We start from the raw sequence: 11,861 nt of genomic DNA on the forward strand, positions 1-11,861 counted from the left end.
CCAAGACAACTGCTGTCCCAGACATTGAATCTTTAAGACTTGGAAAAAATAATTACGCGTGATATAGCCCCCTAAAAACAACCGATCCGAGTGTACTCCGAGCCGAGTGTACTCCGATCCGAGCCAGGGCGGCCGCCTTTCGATAGGGGTTAACCGCAAAAAAACACCCGTGTTCCGTGCATAAGGGACACGTTAAAGATCCCCTAGTGGCCAAATTAATCCATCGTCCACCTATACTGCGTGCATCTACTAATCAAATCCTTGTTTTGGCACGTAAAACCTCAGAATTCAAATTCGACCTAATACCATTGGTTGCGTCCTCGTATATTCTATATTTTATTTTCCATAGCTTGGCTAGCATCAGCTGGGACAGCCGGTATGAATCTGGTTTCCCACGGCGTCACATAATTAAAGAGATAGCCGAGCGCCCTGAACAACCACGGATCGAACTCGCTGATACCGTAAGCGTGAGTTCGAGGGTGGCTGCGCCTTTCATTCTTTAACACTTTGTCGCTGCTTAGTTTGGCAGTCTTGTACCCGATGACATGTTATAAAATGAAGGTCGTTTAGTTAAGTTCTTCTTATGTTTCTTTCTAGCTGCACAAACTTCCTACAAAAAACTAGCTGGCTGGTCTCTTGCGGTATCTGGATGGTAGCCATATACAGCTTCACTGTATATGGCTAGGTTCTGGAAAACATTCCGTGCGTCTGTCGAGCCTTGTAGATTGAGCATACCCTGTATCGAGAAAACCCATACGTGGGCCGATGCCGAAGATAGTGCAATACCCGGCCGATCCGTGGTGGAGGGGAAGCAGACTTTAAGTACTCCGCCAACTTGCAAAATAAATTTAATTTCTTAGGATTATATACAACCCGTATCAGGCATTAAGCTGATAAGAAGAGATACTGCACTTTGACCTGCATCGGCCACCTCCACGTTTGCACCGCCCTCTCTTTGTTGGCGTTCCAAGCGGTGTCGTATCTGCTTTCCTTCCGCTCTCCGATGGTGGTAGTTCCGTAAGCGTCTGGCCGCCAGGACCGCGAGGCGGAATGAAATGTGAGCGGTCCATGTGGCCCCGATCCCACAAACTTGGAATATTTCATCGGAGCAACGGCCAGGTTTCAGAGGGAGATTGTGGGTAACTATATTGTGTGGGCAGTGTTCTGTGTGACAGCCTGTGGTTTTCGAGTGACTTCACAACCATTACTTCACTGCGGGACGTCGATAAACGCATGATCACCTTAGCTACGGTGAAGCAGTGTGTGCCCTCGCAGTGCGGTGTGGTACATATCTGTTCTCCGGACCGTCATTCGTTAGTAAAAGGTGTTGCGCCGCGTTTCGCAACAATACATGAGTATGTACAACCCCCTGTGCCTCATCATCTTCCGTGGCTCAACATCGTGAAGGAGCGACTAGTTGCGCCTCGCCTTACATTTATGTCCGTAAGGCGTTTGACGCACGGCAATGGACAATCCGCAATTAAGGGGACAGTTCGCAATTAAGACAGGGTCGCTGGTCATCCAACAATACAGAGTGGAATGTAATTGAAGGTTTTTTAGATTTAATGCTTCATAAACGAGAGTTATGAAGAAATGAAAGCATCCGTGAACCGCGTTGAATTGGAAAATGGAGAGCTGAGAACATCCGTAGTAAAACTAGAAAAGGAACGAGACGCTTTGCATGCTCAAGTTCAAGAGCATGAAGTGAAACTTCTACAAAATGAACAGCACATGCGGTGCTACAACGTTGAAGTGAAAGGTGTTCCGAAGACGCAAGACGAGAATGTCATGGATATCACAAAAAAGATAGCGAACGTTATTAAGATGCCCCTTGAAAGTGGAGACATCGAGATCTGTCACCGCGTTCGAGCTACGGGGAATACAGAAGCACCAAATATAGTGGTTCAGTTTGTTCGCAGATCCGTTCGTGACTGCTTTCTTGAGAAAGCTCGAAAGCTGAGGATGATGTCAGAGGACATTGAACTTGAACCCAAAACCCCCATCTTCATTAACGAGCACTTGAGTCCTTCCATGAAAAAGCTGTTCGGTGCGGCAAATGCAAAGAAAAAGGAGTGCAAGTGAAAATATGCATGGACTCGGAATGGCAAAATATTTGTGCGCAGAACGGATACCTCAGCACTCATAGCGATCACCAAGTTTGATGATTTGCGTCAAATTGTGTAGTTATACCTGCAGACACCTAAAATTTGTTTCTCGACATGGGTTATCAGCCACATGAAATTAAGCATATAGTGAAACCAAAAAAATCTGTTTTGTCAGTTTTTCATTTAAACGTCAGATCCTTAACAAACAAAGAAGATGAATTAGCTGTTCTACTCGATACTATCGGAGTGTCACTTACAGCGATCATGTTAACTGAAACCTGGTACACATCAGCATCAATTGTATTTCACCGTCCTGGCTATCAGTGCTTCTATCAAAACCACGAAGATAAAAGGGGAGGCGGCGTCGCGCTTCTGCTTAGAGAAACATTATCGTGCGAAATAGTCGTAGAATACACTACAACAACTGCTGATTACGAAGTGCTCACTCTACGAAGTTCTAACAAACTTCTCTGTGTCATTCACAGGCCGCCATCTGGTGCCATTAATCCCTTCTTTGGATTTCTTGAAAAGATTTTTAGCTACGCATCTGATCAGTCCATAGATAAGGTTCTAGGTGGTGATATTAACACAAATATGCTTTCATTGAGTCAATCCCAAAAAGAACTCCAGTATTTAATTGCTGCTAATGGTTTTTTTAGCGTAATAACAAAGCCGACGCGAGTGACTTTAGTAAGTGAATCTTTATTAGATGTATTCATTACAAATGTTGACAGTAATTTAGTAACTGCAGACGTAGTTTATACCGACATTAGTGATCATCTCGGAATCGTCATGATAGCTGATAAGGCTGTACATGTTAATTACAAAAGGCAAGTAATTTATACACAATCTATAACGAAAAAAAATCTTGAATCCTTTCTTGCCGCGATTAGCCAACAGACCTGGAACGACGTTTTCGAGGAAGATAGTAGTGATACCGCTTACCTTAACTTCATCACTACATTCAAGGCTATATATGATGCACATTTTCCACTAAGAAAGACAGCCACGTCATCAAAAGCACGGAAACCCTGGATGACGTCCGACTTGCTCCAAATGATCAAGCATAAAAACCGATTGTACGCACAGTTTGTACAATCGAAAGATGAAGAGTTGCTGCGGCAATTCAAAAAGTACAGAAATAATCTAACATCAAAACTGAGAATGGCTCGAGACGCCTATTTCACAAACGTATTTTGGAGCCCTGAAGAACAGCGATCGGATGTCATCTGGCGAAAACTGTATTGTTTATTGCAACAAAATACCCGTGATACTTCCGAAAACTTTCAGCATGAAGGAAAACGAATTTATGGGACCTGTTTAGCTGACGCTTTCAACAATTTCTTTATTTACAGGCATCTCAGAGACAGGTAGAGTGCAGCCAAAATTACATTGAATTCATGAAGGGAAGCAGCTGTCCATCATCCCTCTTCATTGCTCCCATGAACTGCACAGAAGTTTTCTCGTGCATAAGTAATATTAAAAATAGCAAGTCAGTAGACGCAACTGGTCTCCAAATAGCGCCCATTAAACATGTTCTTCACTTAATATGCCCCGCTGTTACTCACATTTACAATCTCATATTATCTACCGCTGTATTTCCAAAGGCATTGCAAATGGCTCGAGTAATACCGGTTTTCAAAAGCGGCGACAACAATTTGATTCGTAACTATCGTCCAATTTCTATACTGCCAGTGTTCTCGAAGGGTATAGAAAAATTAATGCATGGTAGGGTACTGTCTTTGAAAAACATAACCTGGTCCTTGACTTTCAGCACGGGCTTCGAAAGAATCGATCCACTGAAACAGCATTACTGACTCAAAAAAGAAATCATTATAGATATGTTTCAAAATAAGGAATTAGGTGCAGGCATATATACAGATTTTACTAAAGCTTTTGACTTGATAAACCACAGAATTTTACTACATAAACTGGCAAGCTATGGTGTTCGAGGAAAAGCTCACGATCTTATGAAATCGTATTTGTGGAGCCGAACACAATATGTTGACTTTAAAAATTCGTTGTCTTCAATACAAAATATTTAGGCAGGAGTCCCCCAAGGAAGCATTTTGGGACCGCTCTTATTTTTAATCTATATAAATGACATTGTGCAATGTGTAACCGATGGAAAGATTGTATCCTACGCTGATGACACTTCGGTGTTCATAACCGGGAGATCAGAAAATGACATTGAAGAGAAAGCAATGAAAACACTGAGTGCATTAAATACGTGGGCAAAATGTAATTGTTTGAAGATTAATTCTAAAAAGACAAAAATTATATTGTACTTTCCAAAAGGAAAGATAATTTCTAGGCCGTTGAACGTGTTCTTAAGCTCTGATACTGCTGAAATTGTAGATACTGTTAAAATCCTTGGTGTTATATTTTCAAAGCATTTGACTTGAAATGATCATGCTGACTATATCAGATCAAAAGTGTCTTCAGCTGTCGGTGTCATGTTGCGGCTCCGCGGTATTCTTCCTGTGAAAGTTAGGCTATTGCTATACAACTCATTAGTTCTTTCTCTTTTGCAATATTGTTGTACCGTTTGGGGCACTAAAGGTGTCACAAATTTATCCAAGCTCCACCTTCTTCAAAAAAGAGCTGTAAGATGTATTGCTGGTGTTCCTTATTGTTCCCCCACACATGACTTGTTTTTAAAATATGAAATCCTGCCAATCTGTAGTTTATACAGTTATAGACTTTTAATGATCTATAAACGCTCTTCACATAGTGATGAACATTACATTAGTTATGTGGCAAAACTTGAGAAAACACGCATATCCTGCAGACTAGACAAAGAAATTTGGTTAGTGCCGACACCTAGGGCATATTATACAGAGCAGTCTCTTTCTTATACTGTCCCAGTATTATTAAATAAATTAAACAAAGAATTGTTTGACCCCTTTCAGCATTCGAGTGATGTTATTAAGCGATTTTTTCTTAGCAAGATTATGTAATGTTGCACTCAGTTTAAACCTATACCTGTTATTATTTTTTTTCGTTTCCCCATGACCACTTATTTGTTTTTCTAATGCCTATGTTTGTGCTGCAATGCATAGCGCTGTTTTTACAAAGTGTTTTGTTATTTTGTTTCAGTGTTTATTTGGAAAATTGAAAATCTCTGTCTGTGTACTGTACTGCCAAGTTGATAAAGGGGGCAGGACCTCTGTCAAGCTTACGAGCTTTTAGTCCGGTCTCCTTCTCTGTCCAAGAGAAAAATAAAGACTGAATTGAATTGAATTGAATAGACACTAAAGGCACATAGCGTGTTTTGAAACGTTTCTTTCGTCCTTAAGGCGAAAACGTATCAAGTGAAATTAGAATAACTGGTGAGGCTTATGCATTGCTGAATACCGGCCACGTCCTCTGCTATAGAGATCTCCCAGAGAGGAAGCAATGCGGAGTAGGATTCCTAATCAATAAGGACCTGGCGGGCAACATTGACGAATTTTACAGCATTAATGAGAGGGTAGCAGTGGCCGTAATCAAACTTTATAAGAGGCATAGGTTAAACGTAGCACAAGCCTACGCTCCAACATCAAGGCACGATGATAATTAGGCAGATCACTTTTATGAAGATGCTGAAGTAGTGTTACGGTGAAGGGAAGGAAGAAGTTGGATTAGACTAGGCAAAGACGAAGTCTGGCCATTGCCTGAACGCCAATAACCCCTTACAAAAATTTTTAGTAACATTTTATAAAACGTCTTTAGAGAAATGTTACTAGAACCTATCGACATTCTATAAACCGTCTTTAGACACCGTAACAACTTCCTAGTAACCTCCTACCGACTATGGGCCACCGATATTGAATTGAAAGTATAGATATAAAATGTCGATAGAATTCTTACCGACTGCTTATTATCTTATGTCGTTAGAAATTGTCAACTGTGAAGCCACTATTTATTGAACACCTTTATACATCCTAACAACTTGCTAGTAACATCCTGTCGACTATTCGCCTCAGATAGTTGACAGGATGTTACTAGGAAGTCGTTAGGATGTATTAAGGTGGTCAATAAATAGTCGCTTCACAGTTTTTAGGAAGTACATAAAGATTTTATTCAGAGGTAATTACTTTTGCAATTAAATATTGCAAAAGAAGCTTTGATTATCTCTGAATAAAATTTTTATTTGCTTCCTAAAAACTGTGCAGCAACTATTTGTTAACCACCTTTATATATCCTAACGACTTGCTAGTAACATCCTGTCAACTATCTGTCTGTGGCAAATAGTGATTGCCAAGTGGCTAGGTGTGGCATGCAACAGAAGAAGACAGGTTTCCATTTGTGCTTGAACACATCCAATTAATATCCCCGGGCTAGTAAGGAGGACGAGTTCTCCAGCTGCTCTGGAAGTAGGCTGAAATGTTGCGTTGTGTAGTCTAGAAAAGAGAAGAAAAAAGACAATATATTAGTTTTGCTACAGTGACATTGCAACACACCATCCATCTGTTTCTTAAAAAGTAAGTGCACAAGAGACAAGTTTCAACCCTGTGAGCTCTAAACATCTCCATCTGTTTTGTGCAAATCCTAAAAATGCATGAAATGACTGAATTAGTGCATTAAAGCTGGGAGCGTGATGGATGTGCGTAACACCAACAGATGCACGACACAAACTCTATCACACCAATTGTCATCAACAAACAAAAGCTGTAAATCAACTTCAGTTTAATGAGCTTCGATATTCGTATTGTGACCGCTACATGGAAGTTTCATGTGTGAATTATCTTAGGAAAGGCAAGGTGCCAGTGATAACTGTGCTGCAGCTTTGCTTGGGCACAGGTACATAGGAGAGTTGACTTTTGTGTTGCACTTAAGAACCACGAAATTATTTAAGCAACATGTAAGCAGTTGAACAGGCATTACGGACGTTCTACAGCAAGATTAGAAAATGCCTTTGCTGTGCAGGCAGACATTGTCAAAGTGAGCTTGTTACTAAACATATTAGCTTTCCACAAGACAGGATATTATATTATCAGTGCATTCATATGATCAGGGCCTCTATCACAAAAATACATGTGCCAACAGTAATGACAATTTTCTAGTTATGGTGGCAAAGCTTGCATTATAGTATGCTATTATAATCAGGTTAAAAAATTGGAGGACGCTTAAGCTTCGCCTTCAAGAGTGGGACGCGACAGCGTTCCCGTCGACCCGCCAAGGGGTATAAGACAATGCGCTACGGCACAGCAATCACTTACGATGCGCCCCGCATCGGACTTAACGCCCACCTATCACGCGGTGAACGTCGAGCAACGCAGCGTTCGGCGCGACAACGAAACGTGCGCCTGAGCGAACGAAACGAACCAAAGAACTCGGTGTCTCGGAGGGGAAACGATCTACGCCAGCCAAACGTCGTGATCGGCACGGGCAGAGAGATAGATAGTAATCTAAACCGGGAGCCCGGCGAAGCGTCGTCAGGGGAGAGGGAGTCCCGCGACGCGCCTGGCAGCGGTCCCAATGCGCGCGCGGCGCGCCTCCTGTCGGGGCAGCGCCGTACATTGAGAGGAGGGGGTCTTCTGTGTTTGCCGCAAGATGGCTCTGCGTGTGCGGAAAGCGCAAAAGAAATGCAGCGGAAACGCACTTCGCAACTCGTGTAATTGTGACTTCTGTACGTTACATGTTCATAATTACCGATATACACCGCAGTATAACTTTCCACGGCTGGTTTCGAAGGCAACACCGCATTCACTAGAGGCGCGTTTGCACCGCTTGGAAGCATCGAACTCGTGGCTGAGTGGTAGCGTCTCCGTCTCACACTCCGGAGACCTGGGTTCGATTCCCGCCGGGCCAATCTTGGAAGTTGCTTTTTATTTATGAAGCGCCTGCCGTGATTTATCGCTCACGGTCAACGCCGCCGACGCCGACACCCGACGCCGACGACACCGGCTTTTCTGCGACACGAGCTCCTTAACACTATCGCGTTAATAGCTATTTTAGCAGGAAAGAAATGAGTATACGCTAAGATAGCACTGAAATTGCCATGAAAGGAGTTTTGTTGAAAACTGCACAAAGAATATTAAGATGCTTCTTTGTGACACACATACCTACTATGGGGTTGACCTTCTGGGATCCAACGGATCCTTCTGTGGAAGGCATTTGACAGCCGCCCAAAGAAGGACCTCCCTTCAACGTCTTCAATTGAAAAAGGAGCTTTAAGGAGGCCCTCCACGAAGTGAAAGCCTGAGTTGTTAGCATCCAGGCACAGCCTCTTCAGCATGCCCTTTTCAACGTATATACCGTCACCGATGTCTACCTGTGAAAGGATACAACAACCACAGATTCATTTTATACAAGTTTGATCAAGGAATGGTTAGGAAGCAGGGTAAGGTTCGCAAAAGCGGAAGTCGCTGCTTCTCGTTGATTCGGTTTAAAGAAAAAAGCAGCCTTACGTATACCATACATGCATTGTACTGAGCTGTGTACTTTTACGCAAGACTAGAAAGTATTGGGAACTTCAATGCGAAAGAAAGACATGCATCTGCCTAGAACTAAGCAAATGTGTGCCACTCCTTGACACAGAGTGAGATTTGGTGCTGTTTTAGTGATTAGCAGACACTGAATGCTTCAAGTCTGATCGAGTATTGGGCGAAGCTGCGCTCGATTAGTGACGCACAAGTGCTCGAGAACTATCAAACAAGATGCAATTGTCTTCAAATACAATTCTGACTTTCCCTTGCAGACATGCACTTTTCAATTTACTGACTGCACTTGGGTGTAAAGATTTTGTCTGACAGAGTGAATAAACCACATACACAAGCAGCATTTTCATAGTTATCATAGTCTTTAATAGGTACTGATACCTTCAATTTAGAAAGCCCTGTATATTGGGCCTCATCAAACTAATTTCACAAAAGGTTTGTCAAGGTAGAAGCATAGAACTTTAGTCATTAGAAGACAGATGAAAAGAGTTAATTATTGCAATTATTACTGAAAATTGAATTCTAGACAGCTCATCCCAATGAGAAATTGATGCAAGCAGTTTGTACATGCCACATAAGCATTTAGATATCAAAAATAGGGATTAAAGAAAACCTTCCCTTAGAGGTTAATTAGTACAAGCAGCCATGCCCTCGAGGAGACATAACTTCTTTTTCTGTAGGCAGAAAGACACTCGAGTATTTTATTGACACATATATGTGCCCATGCATATATGTCATCTCTGTTGTAAACCTTTTTTTCATGTACATGCAAGGTGTGTTTATAACATCTCATTGTGCACAATATTTGCGTAAAAATTTAAAGACCGCGATTTTGTAGTGATGGTATTCCTTTTCGCTATTCGTTAGTGGGCTGACCGATGCCCCGGCCCATGCTACGTACTGCACCTGCCGGCCGTTAGCGGTGGGCGAGAACAGTGATATAGAATCGAGGGGTAAGTATCGCTACAAAATCGCAGTCTTTAAGTTATTACGCACTGCCGTAACCTACGATTGTAAGAGCTGACATCTCGTTATTAAGATTTTGTTGGTCTGTCTTTCTTAAAGGCTGGCATCTGATTGAAATGTCTAGATTAAAAATGCACCTCGTTATTGTAATATCGGCCTATATCCGCTCTGTAACATAGAAGACAAATACGCGAAGACACTCAAGAACATAAACAATACACACAGGTTCCCGCGACGCGGACCTCCGAACCGAACTATATACATACAAAAATCTTCACACAAGCTTATACATGTATCTCCTTAAGCCTCAAACATAGCCATCGTGTGTCAACGCGCGAAGCCCATGATACATCGACGCATACATTACACATGTACTGTACATGCGGGAATGCCTATATAGCGAATAACTTCTTGCCAGGAAACTACCGAACGAACACCAACTTTCAATGTGTTTTCATAATTGTGTGCCCATTCAGGCATAGCAATCAAGGCGGGTAGCAGAATGCAAGTACGCTGTAACATCAGAGGAAGCTTTCGTGAAATTGCTTGCTAAATGTGCACAGCAACATGGCTAACATACGATAGGAAAGCGCTTTGCTCTAGCTAGTTACACAACGCTCATTGCGTAAATCATAAGCTTCAAGAATGCGCGCAAGCGCCAAACTTGCTTACCTTTCAAGACTTGGCAAACGCTCCTTCGTCTAACAGGTACAAAGGCACCGACGTTTCTCTGGCGCAAGCCCTGCAGAACTTCCGATGAACTCCAGCTCCACAAAAGCACAACCTTCATCACTCTTCCAAACACTTCAATTCGAAGCCCCAGTACCAGACTTTTCACGAGAGCGCGGGCAGGCAGCTCGGCAGAACAAAGGCAGCTCGGACGGGCGCTGTACTAGGGCACTCACTGACGACACTGGTGGATCGCTCGAAACACACGGTGAACTAATGGCGTTACACGAGACCGGAGGGTTTGGGAAGGTTACTGCACACGACAAGGAGCACGTTTTGTCTAGGCACTTCTAAAATATAACTCAAATACCACCTTACTGCAAGGAGCATTCACTTCAACCAACGTGGTGTGTCGACCAAACAAATACTGCAGTAGCGCCACTCTGCGGTTTTTTAGAAAAAATGTATCTTAAATAAAAACATTGCGTGTTTTTTCCTAATAACATTTGATAGAGTCCTTTAATAGATTTGTTTGGTCCAAAAGTGTGTAAGTGTGTACTTTGTACTTTGTGATACGAAGTTTAAGGAAATGTATTTATAATAAAAACTAAGCGGATGCTGCCTTTAAGATCCGCAATTGCTTCAGGTGCATGCAGGTTGCAAAAGCACGGCCTTAGAGATCAGACTTTGTCACTCAAAGGAAGCCATAGTGGGAGGCGAAGAGGCATTGAGGCCCCAATCGTTGGGTTTACAGTGCCTAGGTAGGCTTGCTTATTTATAAAGAATATACGGGGACTTCAGCTGAACCATGAGCGAGCTATACAGACACACGCGATACGATTCGGTGTCCGATCCGACGTGCGGCGCTGCATGCTACGGCATGAGCGGCGCGTAAGCTCAGGTCTCTCGCTCCGCCCACATCCAGCTCCCCAGCTTGAGTTCATATCCACGTCAAGAAACGCAATATAAACAACTCTGCACAACACTGCTACGCTTTACGCGAACGCTGTCGATAAAATTAAGCCCCTGTGAGTGACAGAACACTTCACGATGGCGCGTTGTCCACTGACGGCTCCGCTAAAGCCAGCGATAGGGCCGGTAGGCATAGCTAGGCGGACGTTGCAGCCGACGGCGCTTGCGATCCAGCCCGAGCTCGTCTAAGAGTGCTTATTTTTGCCAAAACAATTAACACTGTACACTTAGGTCGGCCGTAATTAAATACAATTGGTTTACTCGACGCAGTCGTTGCGAAGGGCAAACGTGCAAGCGAAGCGGGCAGCCTCGCTCAGACGGTCGGTGTGTGATGTCTGCTCGCGAAATGCCCTCGCGTCGCGGTTCCCGATCTCACCAGTAGCTTAGTGCTAGTGTACAAGGCACTTGTTTGCATAACAGGCACACGTTCGAGATGATTTTACTGAACTGGTAACTATTTCATGTCAGAAACAAACTGCAGCAGGCAAGGAAAAAGAATAACTGCGAGAAACCGGCCAGCCAGCACCGCCTCCGTGGAGGGAACGTCAGAGAACGTCACATGCCAGCCGCGCTGTCATTGGCTGCGGCCAGACAACGGTGCAGTTGGCGGACACGTGGGACGATGAAAATCTGCCCGATTTGTCGCACGCCGGACGTCCGTTCCGGCGCTTCGGCACGGTAAAACAGCTCGATTCGGGCTGCAGTTTCGGCGCGTCAGACGCCG

General features: G+C 43.4%; 1 pseudogene; it reads right to left on the minus strand.

The window, feature by feature from the left end:
* Positions 1–752: 752 nt before the first annotated feature.
* Positions 753–924, minus strand: LOC139053038 (U2 spliceosomal RNA; annotated as a pseudogene).
* Positions 925–11,861: the final 10,937 nt, after the last annotated feature.

This window comes from Dermacentor albipictus, unplaced genomic scaffold (genome assembly GCF_038994185.2).
Source record: "Dermacentor albipictus isolate Rhodes 1998 colony unplaced genomic scaffold, USDA_Dalb.pri_finalv2 scaffold_57, whole genome shotgun sequence".
Taxonomy (NCBI): Eukaryota; Metazoa; Arthropoda; class Arachnida; order Ixodida; family Ixodidae; genus Dermacentor; species Dermacentor albipictus.